The 12,467-nt window shown below is 40.3% G+C and overlaps 1 protein-coding gene across 6 annotated transcripts in view; it reads right to left on the bottom strand.

Annotated features, from left to right (window-relative positions):
• The window catches only part of ATL2 (atlastin GTPase 2), a 48,276-nt gene that overhangs the window by 25,758 nt on the left and 10,051 nt on the right, over positions 1-12,467 (bottom strand). The window lies entirely within an intron of this gene.

The following is a 12,467-nucleotide window of genomic DNA, read 5'->3' as shown; positions in this document are numbered from 1 at the left end:
GTTTTCTGCAAAAGCATTGTAGTAAGTTGTCAAAGCAGTTCATAAAATAAACATGCTGATAGCACTGTCGAGCCAGGCCAGGAGATAATGAAATTCAGAACACGAAGCCCTGTTCCTCAGTTCTGCCCCCCTCCTCGCCTGCCCCAGCACAGTCAGACCTCACTACTCAGAATTTAAGTTGATTTGTCCTAAAGCCCAGTCTAAGAATCAGAGACTACCCTAGGTTCTTGCAACAGTCAAATCCCAGCAAATCCAGTATAAAACAGATGAGGACTAACTGCAGAAGAGGTGCCATTCACAGAATGACCACTTCTACAGTGAAGTGTTCCTAGCCAACTGGACAGTAATTTGGACTTGCAAAGTCGATGGCAGCCTCCCTATTATAGGCCTCCATGACAATACATTTCAGTACTGCTACAGAGGCAACCAAAACAGACCTGTGTTCGGTTGCGGGGTTTGTTTGGTTTTTATAGGACGTCTTAACACTTCAATAAGTCCAGTTCCACCCCAGTAATGGAGTTACCAACCCAGCACATCCAACCCCAATACATTCACATTGAGAATGGTTTTTTCAGAGGCATGTTTCATGTTCACAACAGCCAGGCAACGCTGCCTCCTGCCACAGTACTAAAGACAGGCTGGAAGATTCACCCAGCTCAGTCACAGGGTTGGTCTCTATGCTATTGGAAATGCGCACAGAAGACCTGGACCTCAAGCTTTTAATACATACAGAAACGCTCTCATCTGTTAAAGCGTATGGCACTAGAACTTGTAGCAGTGTTGCAGGCATTTTTCTTTTTTCAAGATGTTCATCTGACCTTCTGTACTACTGAACTGACAGACTCCAGACTATGGTCCTGTCTATTGCTCTGTCTGGAGATGATGCACAAACATCATCAACTGGACCTGCCCCTGAAGTCTGCCATCCTTTGAGGCCTATTACTGTGGCTGTTCACTAATCACTCCCTACTTCATTTTGGCTTCTTCCAACCTGAATTATTCAAATGGAACCTGTGGGCTAATGCACAGTTCTGACTGGCATAATCACTTCCTAACCTGGGTCAAACAGGGTAGGAGACTCAAGAGAAGCAACACTGTACAGCAAGACACAGAAGCAGACAGATTTGAATGGAAGCAAATATAGCCAAGATACTACCACTCAGTTTCCCTATAAACTTCTCACTCCACTCAGCAACAACTACAGCAGGACTACTGTTTACAGAGATACCAGCTAAGTATCCAGAACAAGCACCATTTGTTGAAATACTAAGCCAGATTTTGAGAACAGTAGCCTCTTGTGTAAGCAGACAGTATTTCAACTGAACAAACTCGACTAAATAACCCATTTCTTAAAGTATGAGGTAAAATGAAAAGCTAATTCCTGCTTCCTCTAAGTACACAGCCAGCAGCTGATGACCTACTTGTCCTGCAGTGTAAGAACACAAGAGTGAAAGCACTCGGCTACACCTGAGTGCTATGAAAATAAGAGACAGTCTGCTCTAAATGCAAATTTCTCCCTTTAAGCACATTAATTGAAATAAAGTACTAACATAGTTACCTTTAAGTTTCAACACAAATACAGCTTGAGCTCTTTAAACACATCATTCATATTCTTTCATAAAGGAAAAAAAAAAAAGCACACACTAATTGCTAAACTCGGTTTTACATACAATAAAGGTTTTTGATCAATAAGCACTGAATGACAACTAGTAACTGCTTCTCTGGGAAGTAGGTTGAACACAAACAACTGTACACAGATGCAAAACAACATTAAAATAAATTTAAATCCCATTTGCTTTTTAGTGGCATAAGACTTGGACGATGAACAAAGCCTAAATAAGGCACTTTCATTAGTGTAGTTGTCTCTCATCAGTACTTCCTTTGCTCTACTACAAGGAGTTTCGACACTTCAAGCTGTACATCTTCTGGCTGGTAGCCTTAATATCTTGTTTGTACATAAATCTGCACTTTGCTACAGGTCCAATTTTAAATCAAGATTTCCAGTACCCCTGAATACTTCAGCTTTCAGCATCTTCAGAACTCTTTTTCCTAGTGCTCTACACACACCACACGTTTGCCTCCACACAACAGCGATCCAAGTCTCCTGCTCATATTTCAACACAGACGCACGATGGGTTTCCCCACCATCACCTCAGTGGTAAAGAGCAACCAGAAGTGGGCTACACTAACCTCAAACCATCTGGCCTGAAATCTTGTTCAACTTCCTGAGGGAGTTCATGGCTTGATTCAAAATCTTAAAATAAGTTATCATGAGGGAACTGCTGCACTGCATTTAAATGTAATGCATTCTCTCAGAGCTTCACCCAGGAAGTTTTCCTTAGAGAGAAAGGAGAGGAAGTGCTTAAATGTTTCTTGTTTTGGTGTAGTGAAAGAAGTAAAGTGTAGGCATGTGTGAACTGAGTTCCAGAGGACAGAAAAACAGGCTAACCTTCAAACCTTATTTGGACACATCTTCTGGGGGAAAAAAAAAAAAATCAACACTAGATTTAAGCCACAAAATTGTGCTTGCCTTTCTCCAGCAGTCCCACTCCATGCAATAAACACTTGAAAGCTATAGGGCTGCCACAGACCTTAATGCATCACTGCTTTCCTATTTCTGACTAGCAAATACTGCCAAGTAGCTCATTTTAAGGCCAGAAATAATTAAATGTTTTGAATATTTCAGCTATAAATAGCTCTGATGAGCTAAGTTCTGAAGATTTGTTTGGACATCCAATAAGACTGACAGAGGAGTAGGGGTGAAGGGGGGAAGACACATTTAACTCTCTCTGTTCCTTCAGGGCAAAGGTATGTTAAAGGGACAGATCTAGAACTGTTACATAAACAGTGAGCTGAAGCGAGAAGTACCTGGAGCTACAATTCTGCCAGGCAAGGGGAAAAAGAAGATACTCTGATGACCTAGATACCTATGAAGCACCATAACTAATCAAACAATAGGCCTGTCTACTCCTAAGTGCCTTAAACTGATTCTCTGTTGAATGGTCTGCATGCATGCAGGAGCTCTCCCCTATACAAAATACTGATAAGATGGCATTTTGCATTTTCCATTTATGGGGACAAAAACATCAGAGAGAGACTTCTTATAATGAAGAGGTGTACCTAAAAAGTCAACCCTCAAATTCAGCTATTCTCAGCAAATAACTACAAGTACAAGAATGCCAATAAGCAGAGAATAAGACAGAAGCAGCACAATCCCTAACACAACCCAGTAAGTAATATATATATAAAAATATATATTAAAAAAATATATAAATATATATATGCAAATATATATAAATATATATGTAAATATATATAAATATAAATGTAAATATATATAAATATATATGTAAATATATATAAATATATATAAATATATATATAAAAATATAAAAGGACTGCTTTTCAGAAAGCATATCATGAACTTGGTAAGAAAGATACTTCTTCATACCTACAAGGAAAAACGTGAAAGGCAGGGATAGTGGCAAAGCATGCTTCTCATCCATCCTTCTTCCCCTCTGCCCAAAATCCAGAGCTATTAATAGCACACTCACTGAAGGACCTAACAGAATCTCTGTCCACAGTAAGGTTTACCAGTACTTTTCCAGCCCCCTCAGAGAATGCTGTATTAGAATACTAAGGGCAGATGAAAGCACTAAAAGGCTTTCTCCCTTTTACTCTCACCTTTTCTCCCTTCTTATCCATTACATAGGTTCTTGAGGATGGGAATGAAAATATACAGGATCCGATAGTGTCCTAGTTCACCTCTAACTCTGGAAATTGCAAGGGAAAGCCCCTTGTGAACACTGCAAGCGAACTGGATCCTTGCAGGCCATACACATTTAAACCAGGAAAACTTCCACTTGTATTCCAGAGTGATTTTGCTTAAGGTTGTTGCTCACCCAAGAAGCCAGTATTTTCTAATTGGTTTAGGCCATAACTACATTTTATGTACCTTGTATACATTCCTCATGTCAGCAGCCAATAACATGAACAATGATCCTCTAACCTAAACCAACATTTTGAGCAAGAACGATAGGGAGAAAAGAATAAGGTGAGAGATGCCAACTGCAGTTACCCCATGTTTGATCTTTAGATTGGCAGTCAGAACAGGTTTAGTCACCCAGATGTACCGTGGCCAGAGAGGAGCTCAGCACAAAGCAAGGCAGGTTCTCCCTTTGGCTATACAGCAAGGTATGCCAAAGGGCCAGGTTTCAGACTTATTTCCAGGATAAACAAGCTGTCAGTCAGGAACACCAATACATTTAAGGAAACATAGTAAGCCAAAGAAACTTCAACTTTTCTTTTTTGATCAAACCATGCTTTTAACAAGCTGAATGGCATCCTGGCTTTTATCAGCAATTACCGTGGCCAGCAGGACCAGGGCAGTGATCGTCCACCTGAACTTAGCACTGGTGAGGCCACGCCTCAAATACTGGGTTCAGTTTTGAGCCACTCTCTACAAGAAAGACACTGAGGTGCTGGAGCGTGTCCAGAGAAGGGCAAAGAAGCTGGTGAAGGATCTGGAGCACAACTCCGAGGAGAAGCAGCTGAGGCAGCTGGGGGAGTTTAGCCTGGGGAAAGGGAGGCTCAGAGGAGACCTTATCTCTCTCTACAACTACCTGAAAGGATACTGTAGTCAGGCAGGGGTCAGCCTCTTCTCCCAGGTAAAACGTGACAGGATGAGAAGAAAGGGCCTCAAATTGTGCCAGGGAAGGTCTAGATTGGATATTAGGAAACATTTCTTCATGGAAAGGGTGGTCAGGCATTGGAACAGGCTGGCTCAGAAAGTGGTGTTCACAAAACAAGTGGATGTGGCACTTGGGGACATGGTTGTAGTGAACATGGCAGTGTTGTGCTAACGATTGGACTCCATGATCTTAGAGGTATTTTCCAACCTTAACGATTCTATGATGTTTCTAAGCAAAAATGACCTTTTAGCCCAGCCTCCAGTTTACACTCAGCTTCCCACCTCCCTTTAAGTTTCTGCAGCTAAGAGCCTTCCAGCCAGTTTTTCCAGCACTGAACTCCAGGATTCTGTTTCATTAGAAAGTTCTACATTTCATTTCAAAGAATAAAGAGCAGTACAAGGAGAGTATAGGTTTACCTTATAAAACTGCCTTATCTAGATCACACAGTTTACACAACTGATATAGTAACTACCTTCAGACACCTTCATGAAGAACTTCAATTTCTTCTCCTTCTCCCTTCTTAACTGTTCTTAACCTGGCAGCGTCACTAACACCCACCAAATGAAGGGAAAGTGTGACGGAGGAAACACAACATGTGTCAACACAACTAACACCCAGACCAACAATGTGAATCAAAACAGGAAAAAGGTTCCACACAAGGCACAATTCAAGAGAAAAATCACATTTTGCATGCGTTCATTTTATCTCTACTGGAGGAAGAGATTTCTCTCACACAACTACAGCAAAAATAGTTTTTATCAGAGTTCCTGATGCTGAGCACACAGAGGAGGAGGGCTGGATTTCCGTGTCACTCTCCTGCAATTAACCCATAATAATTGATACAGTACCTAACTAAATACCTATCCTTCAGTGCCCTGCACCCACTACCACAACTCCTGAGCCTCTGCCAGGCATCACTGCTACTGCTACACGTAAACCCCTTGCTAAGGCAACAGCTCAAAGAACATTAATTCTGCCAACAGGACAGTGCCAGTAACTGCCTCCTCTCCCCGTTGCCTCTTCAAGCCTGTTTCAACAGCACAGCTGAGTCTTAATCACTCACTCAAAGGACTCACCCACTCTTTCCCATTTCCAGCACCATGCTGCCTTTCCTGCTAATTTTGCCACATATCTAATGCTGCTTAGAATCAAGTCAGCTAAACAAACCAAACCAGCAGAAAAGGCAATCCAATACGAACAGCTTCCTACAAACTTTATCACCTCTTAGATAAGAATCCAATGAGCACTGGAACTGAAGACAAACAAAATGCAGCTTCCTCTGCAGGGCACAGGGTCGGTTCAGCTGGACTGTTGAACAGTACAGGGCTGCTTCCCTCTCTGTTGGCACCACTGTCCCAGGTCCAGGCACCAACTTATCTTGAACACAAACCGATGTGCTGTGCACTCTACAGCCTCTGAAACAGCTGCGCCAGCACAGCTGAGGGGGAGACACAAACTGCTTGACTGGGCACTGGTGCCAAAAGAAAAGTTCAGCTCTGTGACTACAACCTAATTCAGTTGGAAAATTTCTCCAGATTCTCAAAGCTCACAAGCACAGTTAAGAAGTGTGTTCACGTGGAAACTGACTTAGTGATATGTGAGAACACTGCAAACACGGGTAGACAACTGGGCTGTAACTGGATCTGACCGTGTGTTGCCAAAGATTTGTCTCGATCTGAAAGTTCAGATTTAGGCTGGGCTAGCCAATACATTTGTTACCCTTCACTTAAGAACACAGTTTCCTTCCTTTACAAATTGAGGTTAGCACTAGTTTCAGTTTTGTCAGTATCCCAGGCTAGGATGTGTAACTGGTGGGAAGACCTTGTGCTTGGCATAGTCCTTCTGGCAACAGAAGAACATTCCCTGGATCATTTCTACTGAATATGCTGTAGCTGCTGTGAGCTATCTCTACTAAAGAATAGATTAATTTTGATTTCAAAATCACTAGTTAATTTCTCACAGGGACACTATAAAACACCTACACTTCAGTAGCTCAGTTCCACGCAATAAGCACCTTTGGATGTTCAAAGGGCTCAAGACTTACCCACTTACCTAAGCATCTTTAACATCATTCACAACACTTGACACCATCAGCCACTGCTAGCAAAACAAGCATTTTTCTATTTCAAACTGCATTTTCCCAGGACAGGAAATGCCACTGTCATGTATGCACCGACCAGTCAAGCCTAGTGGTATAGAAGTGAGAGGAATTACCTCTTTTACGCAATCTCAGAGGTAAGACAAGCCACACTTAAAAAGAACAAACACAGAAGGGAGCTGGTTACTACTTCTCTTTACATCAAGTTCTCAAACTTGTCTAAATACATCTAGCCAATCTAACCACTTTTCTACAAGCCAGCACACCACACCATATGTTGAAACCACAAAAGGTTTAATATACATCTTTCACTTGGGTGGAGAAAGGAGAGAGAAACACAACCCTACAAAGACTGTATGTTTTCACACTCCCCCCCAACCAACAGTTTAGTCTCTGTAGATCATATTTAGTGTCCTCATTCTGTGGATCCATGAAATCTTCCCTTATAACATGTAGAGTAAACACTGGGGAGAAAAGTCCAGGATTAGAAGATGAACTGAAACAGAGATAGACAGCAGTGTGCTCCTCTTCAAAGCTCACAAAAGCTTAATCTAGTCCTAATGCACTACAGAAATAAGTCAACAACAGATTACACTAAAGAACAGCTTAGTTTGATATTTGATTAATGAAACAGTGATATGTCTGCAACTCAAAGTACTTAGACCAAGACTCTAAGAATAATATTCTGTCTTTCACAAGCCAACTTCCAACCTCTTCAAAAGCACCAAATTGCATTCCAAAATAGTCTTCTCAAACAAGCAGGATTCCTCATAGCACCTGAAGGTCCCACAAGTATTTAATCACACTGGCTATCTAAATGTTGCAAGTACATTTTTTCTATTGAAAGAAATAAGCTTGAAAGCAGAACTTGCATTTCTTAATGATCCTACCATATTTTATTTTGAAAGGTTTTTTTTCCTTTTAAATCTCAGAATCTAAGACATGAAAAGTTTTCAGTAGCTATTTATTTCTACAGTACTATTAGCTCTGGAAAATACTCCGGTTTTGTGTCCCAATCCTCAAAAGCATTACTTACCACATTACTTACTGTACTTTTCGAAACAATTTCTGTACTAACAAATCTGACATACTAGCACGTAGAAAGATTTCTTTTAAGAATTTTGCACTGCATTCCCTCCCTATCCTCATGACAAGCTTAAGACTTTGTTGTTTGAAAGATAAGTGATAACTGCCTTGAGGGCAGTTTTAAGGCCATGTTTGGAATTACACTGCTGTCGTGATCAGAAAGAGTTCTTCAGTATTAGTTCAGGATTACAAAGTATTTAAGCGATTTAATTCTCTCAAAAGCAAGATGACTTCTTGTTTTAAGAAAGTGATTTGATTGTATCAAGAACCTTAATTTTCTACAGCAGTCATTTTGACTACTATTCTGTGTTTAAGCAATACATTAAAGGGGGCAAAGCTTCTGTCTCCATGCCCAGCACTTCACATACTTGGACTGACTGTTCCTGCCCTGAAATCAGTACTGTTATGATTTCCACATTAGGCAAAGGATTGACAGATTGTACCTTTTATTTCCCAGCTGTTCACAGTTCCCCAAGTAGATCACACCACACAGACCAAGGTATATAAACAGGCACAAGTAAAAGCCAGAAGACCCTTTCTTTCATGCAGAAGAGGTGAAGCAGGGGACTAAGACAGCACTGCAAGTTTGCAGGCAGTACTATCACAGGATAAGGCTTAAAGAGACAGTTAAAATAACTGCACTTATTCTTCCACTCAGCAGTACCACCCCGTTTGAGAAGATAAGAGGTGAGAACAACTTTTCCAAGTATGCCCAACACACAGAAAGCAGTCCTAACTAATATGTCAGTACAAGCAGTTGACAGATGTTCTCCAACAAGTTTCTGTAATTTTCAATCCAAGTAAAAAAAAGCCACCTTGATAACCTGAAACCATTATAAAACACATTGCTCAAAAGACACTCCATATATTTTACTGAAACCAATAAGAACTTGTAAATTCATCATGTTTATCTCTACGGTGATAGTGGGAAAATAAACATATTATAATTTGACACTAACTGAAACATGATTCTGATCTAACTGGAACAACAACTGCATAAAACCAAATTAAGTTCTACTCTCAAACATCAATTCACTAGAAATTACATTCCACACTCCATGTCTATAATGTGTACAGCATCTTATTAATTCACGTCTTGAACATTTTGGCTTCTACTCCAAACTTTTAAGAGAAACCTACCATGACTTGCAGTAGTGCACAAACTCCACCCTGCCATGCAAAAATTACCCATATATAGGGCTGAAATTGCAACCATCATTTGCTCATCATCTGCACTGAAAATAGATCTGGAAATACATTTAGCACAAGAAAGAAAAAAACTACATGAGACACCTCCCCTCCTAGTAAAACATATAAGAATAACCCTCATACTGTACACAGGGTGTAAATACAGGCCCAGTAACGAAACTGTAAACAAATTCCTTTTCCAAAAGGCATTTTTTTGTGCAGTCTTACAGTTTTGACAGCTCTCCTACCTATTCCTCCATGATAGAGAAGAGCAGGGCATTGTTTTAAAGGAAGCTGGTCTTTCATTAATCATTTCTGGAGAGGCCCAAATGGACTCTTTCACTTTAAATTTGATTTCCCATTAGTCCTGCTCGTGAGTTCATCAAGTGAGCATCAAACAGGACGCCCAATATCCAGCTTACCTGCATTCACTCAGGTAACTTTTGCTGGACTGCTTTGGATGCTACATGGCTCAGTAATGCCATCTTTGGTGGCAAATATTCTAAGTTTTTCCAATCTTAAAGATAAGCCAGCCACTAACCATTATAAAATAAACATAGCTTTCCCCCCCCCCCGTTTTTAATTACTGGAAGAAGATATTGATTTAGCTTCACGGATCACACTCAGCACAAAGACCTACTATTCTCACACTAGAATGAGATCTCAACTAGTATTGTTACTTCAAGGAGTAACATCCCCACGGAGCAGCCGCAACAGGTTCCAGACAAACTAAGTAGATAACTTTTGGGAGGTTATTCACATGCTTACACATGCTATGGAGACAATTCACTAAGTGACTTTTACCAGCTATGGCACTACAATGGGTATGTACGTTCCGTTCCAAAAACAAAGGGGGACAGCAAGGTCCTTGCTTTGCTGCAGAGCGAGAACTCCAGTTAAACACCAGCTTGCCAAGCGCTACCTTGTGCCTCAGAACATCTCCCAGTAACTCATTTGTACACCTACAAAAACCAACAGGTTTCAAGTCTTACAAAATACATTTAGTCAAATTAGAATTAGCAGTGGAAGAGGAAAGACAGATATTTGAACTCCTCAGATTTCATTCTGTGTTTCTTAAGAGGGCAGTGGTTCAAATTCCAAGTTTAAATACCTTCCTCCAATCTTTGGAGTTGGAGGAAGGAACTTCAAAAATTCCTCCAACTTTTATATTCAAAGTGTTTCAAAAAGCTTGGCAAGCACATAAAATCTCAGTTTCTTGGAAATGAACACTACATAAAATATATATTCAGAAATAAACAGAAGTTAAAGGTCAGGCAAGTTAGTGACCAATGCTCTCAGAACATCGGTTTCTATTGGGTATTCATTTGCTGCTGGAAATGTCTTGATTATAATCCTTGTCCTAGCAGACATCATTTATTTCTTATCAGTCATTTCTTTGCACCTAACTGAAATAGCAGACATCAATCTGAGCGATGATTTCACATATTCAAACTTGCTCATTTGCTTGTTCTAGTCTTTCAGACACAAATCCCAAGCTCACAAATGTATTCATGTAAATCAACTCCCTCCACAGCACTATGACCTCAAAATCAGCTACAGGATGAGATAATATTCTTCGTTATCAACAACAAGCTTCCAAGAACAAGCAAAGCTACTTCTATCTTTCCTCTAGGACATCTTAAAAAGTTCACATTGCTGAAAATGCTTTAAAAAAGGAATGCAGTCATTCTCCAGCAAGAGCAAAGTCTTAAGAACCACCATATAATGGTTATACCATATATAAGTATTTCTGAAAATTTTCAGTTGTTTGAAAACAACAAATACATCTTGCCTATGCAGAAACTTAGAAAATATTTTTTGTGCCTTGCTCACCTTACGTAGTTGAGGTTAAAGACAAAACCTAAAATACTAATTAAGAAGTTAATACAGCATTTAGCAAAAAGTTGGAAAAATGCACTCCAAGCTGGCAGCTCACAGATCACACTGTAGGCACAGCATGCAGCAACAGTTTAAAAAAACCCGAAAAACAAGGCAATGATTCAGCCTGATTTTAAAGTTTAAAACTTCCCATTCAAGGACTGCCATGAATATCAAAAATCATCGCAGGGCTGGGGCCGGTTCATAAGAGCACTGCAAGAACAAAAGCAACTTCAAACCTAACTTACACAAGGTGACGTGTAAGTGAAATTTGGCAGTTTTCCTTATGAATGTCCTTGCAACAGAAACTTCCACGGACTGCGATAAAATGTACAACAGGCACAAAGTTAAAACTAGGGTGGAGACTAATGCCACTGCAGTTCAGTACCAAAACAAGGACACAGAACTTAATTTACCTGCACTTCCATCTGCTGATTACACCTGGTTTTGAAGTTTAGGCAAAACTCAACAGTTGGACAGGATGTGACACTGCCATCAGGAGATAAGTGCTCTTCCATTACATTGGAGGAAAATCCCCAGCCCTTCTTCCCCGCTTTATTCAGGCTACCAGCATGAGGTAGTGTCCCTATTATTATTAGGACAAGAAGAGAAAATAATGCCTCATCTATCACAGTAACTTTCTCCAGCCAGTGGTACTTTATAAGTACAATCAGTAAGCAAACATTGATCACTGATATTTAACCAAACCACAGGGACTGGAGTCGGCACAAGGTACCTAAGAAGTGTCAGGGCTCCTTCAAGACCTGGCTCAAGCACTCCTGTCCATCCAACATTAACAAGAGCTGCCTGGCCTCCTAAACCAGGAGAGACCGTCACATTTAAAGGAACCCTTTTACAATAGTTCAAGTAAAACAGTTCTGTGCCCAAACTATTTCAGAAACATTTTTAAGTTGCAAGCAAGTGAACATGAAAAGGAAAGAACACAGCCTTCCTCAACCCCACTCACTGCTTTCAAAATCATTTCAGTTGAAAAAACAAAGAGCTATTGCTATTATTTGAGGAGGTGCTGTGACACCATTAGTGACTTTAGGGTAAGTTAGAACATAACAGCTGTTAAGCAACACTTAGTAATGGTACAAGAGGAGTTACAGGACTCTCCTGTTACATTTCTCTTCTTGTAACTATTCCAACCTACCACTCTGCTTTATTTCACTGTACAGAAGGCCGTTCTGCAGGCAAGCACAGATCATCCACAGCTGTACATGCACACCCTATCACCAAAGTAATTCCATGACTAAAGTACACAAGCAAAATGTGCATGTTTCCACCACTAATGATGACATAGCTAATTAAAGGTCATTTATTACAAGTGTGCTGGTGCTTTTATGACCCTGAGAAAGTTATGCAATAATCTAATGCTTTGAGATTATTAAACAACATAGTGGCAAAAACACAAGAGAACCACCAAAGGAAACCAAGCAGTGCTGGGAGGGAGAGAAATCAGCACTTGAGCAGTAAAGCAGTATCATATCCTCAATTTCGATCTCTGGACTCTTAAATTATTA

This window comes from Lepidothrix coronata, unplaced genomic scaffold, assembly GCF_001604755.1.
Source record: "Lepidothrix coronata isolate B3197 unplaced genomic scaffold, Lepidothrix_coronata-1.0 Scaffold71, whole genome shotgun sequence".
In the NCBI taxonomy this organism is placed as follows: Eukaryota; Metazoa; Chordata; class Aves; order Passeriformes; family Pipridae; genus Lepidothrix; species Lepidothrix coronata.
Note: the sequence above shows the minus strand (reverse complement) of the source record. Positions and strands in the feature narration are given on the sequence as shown.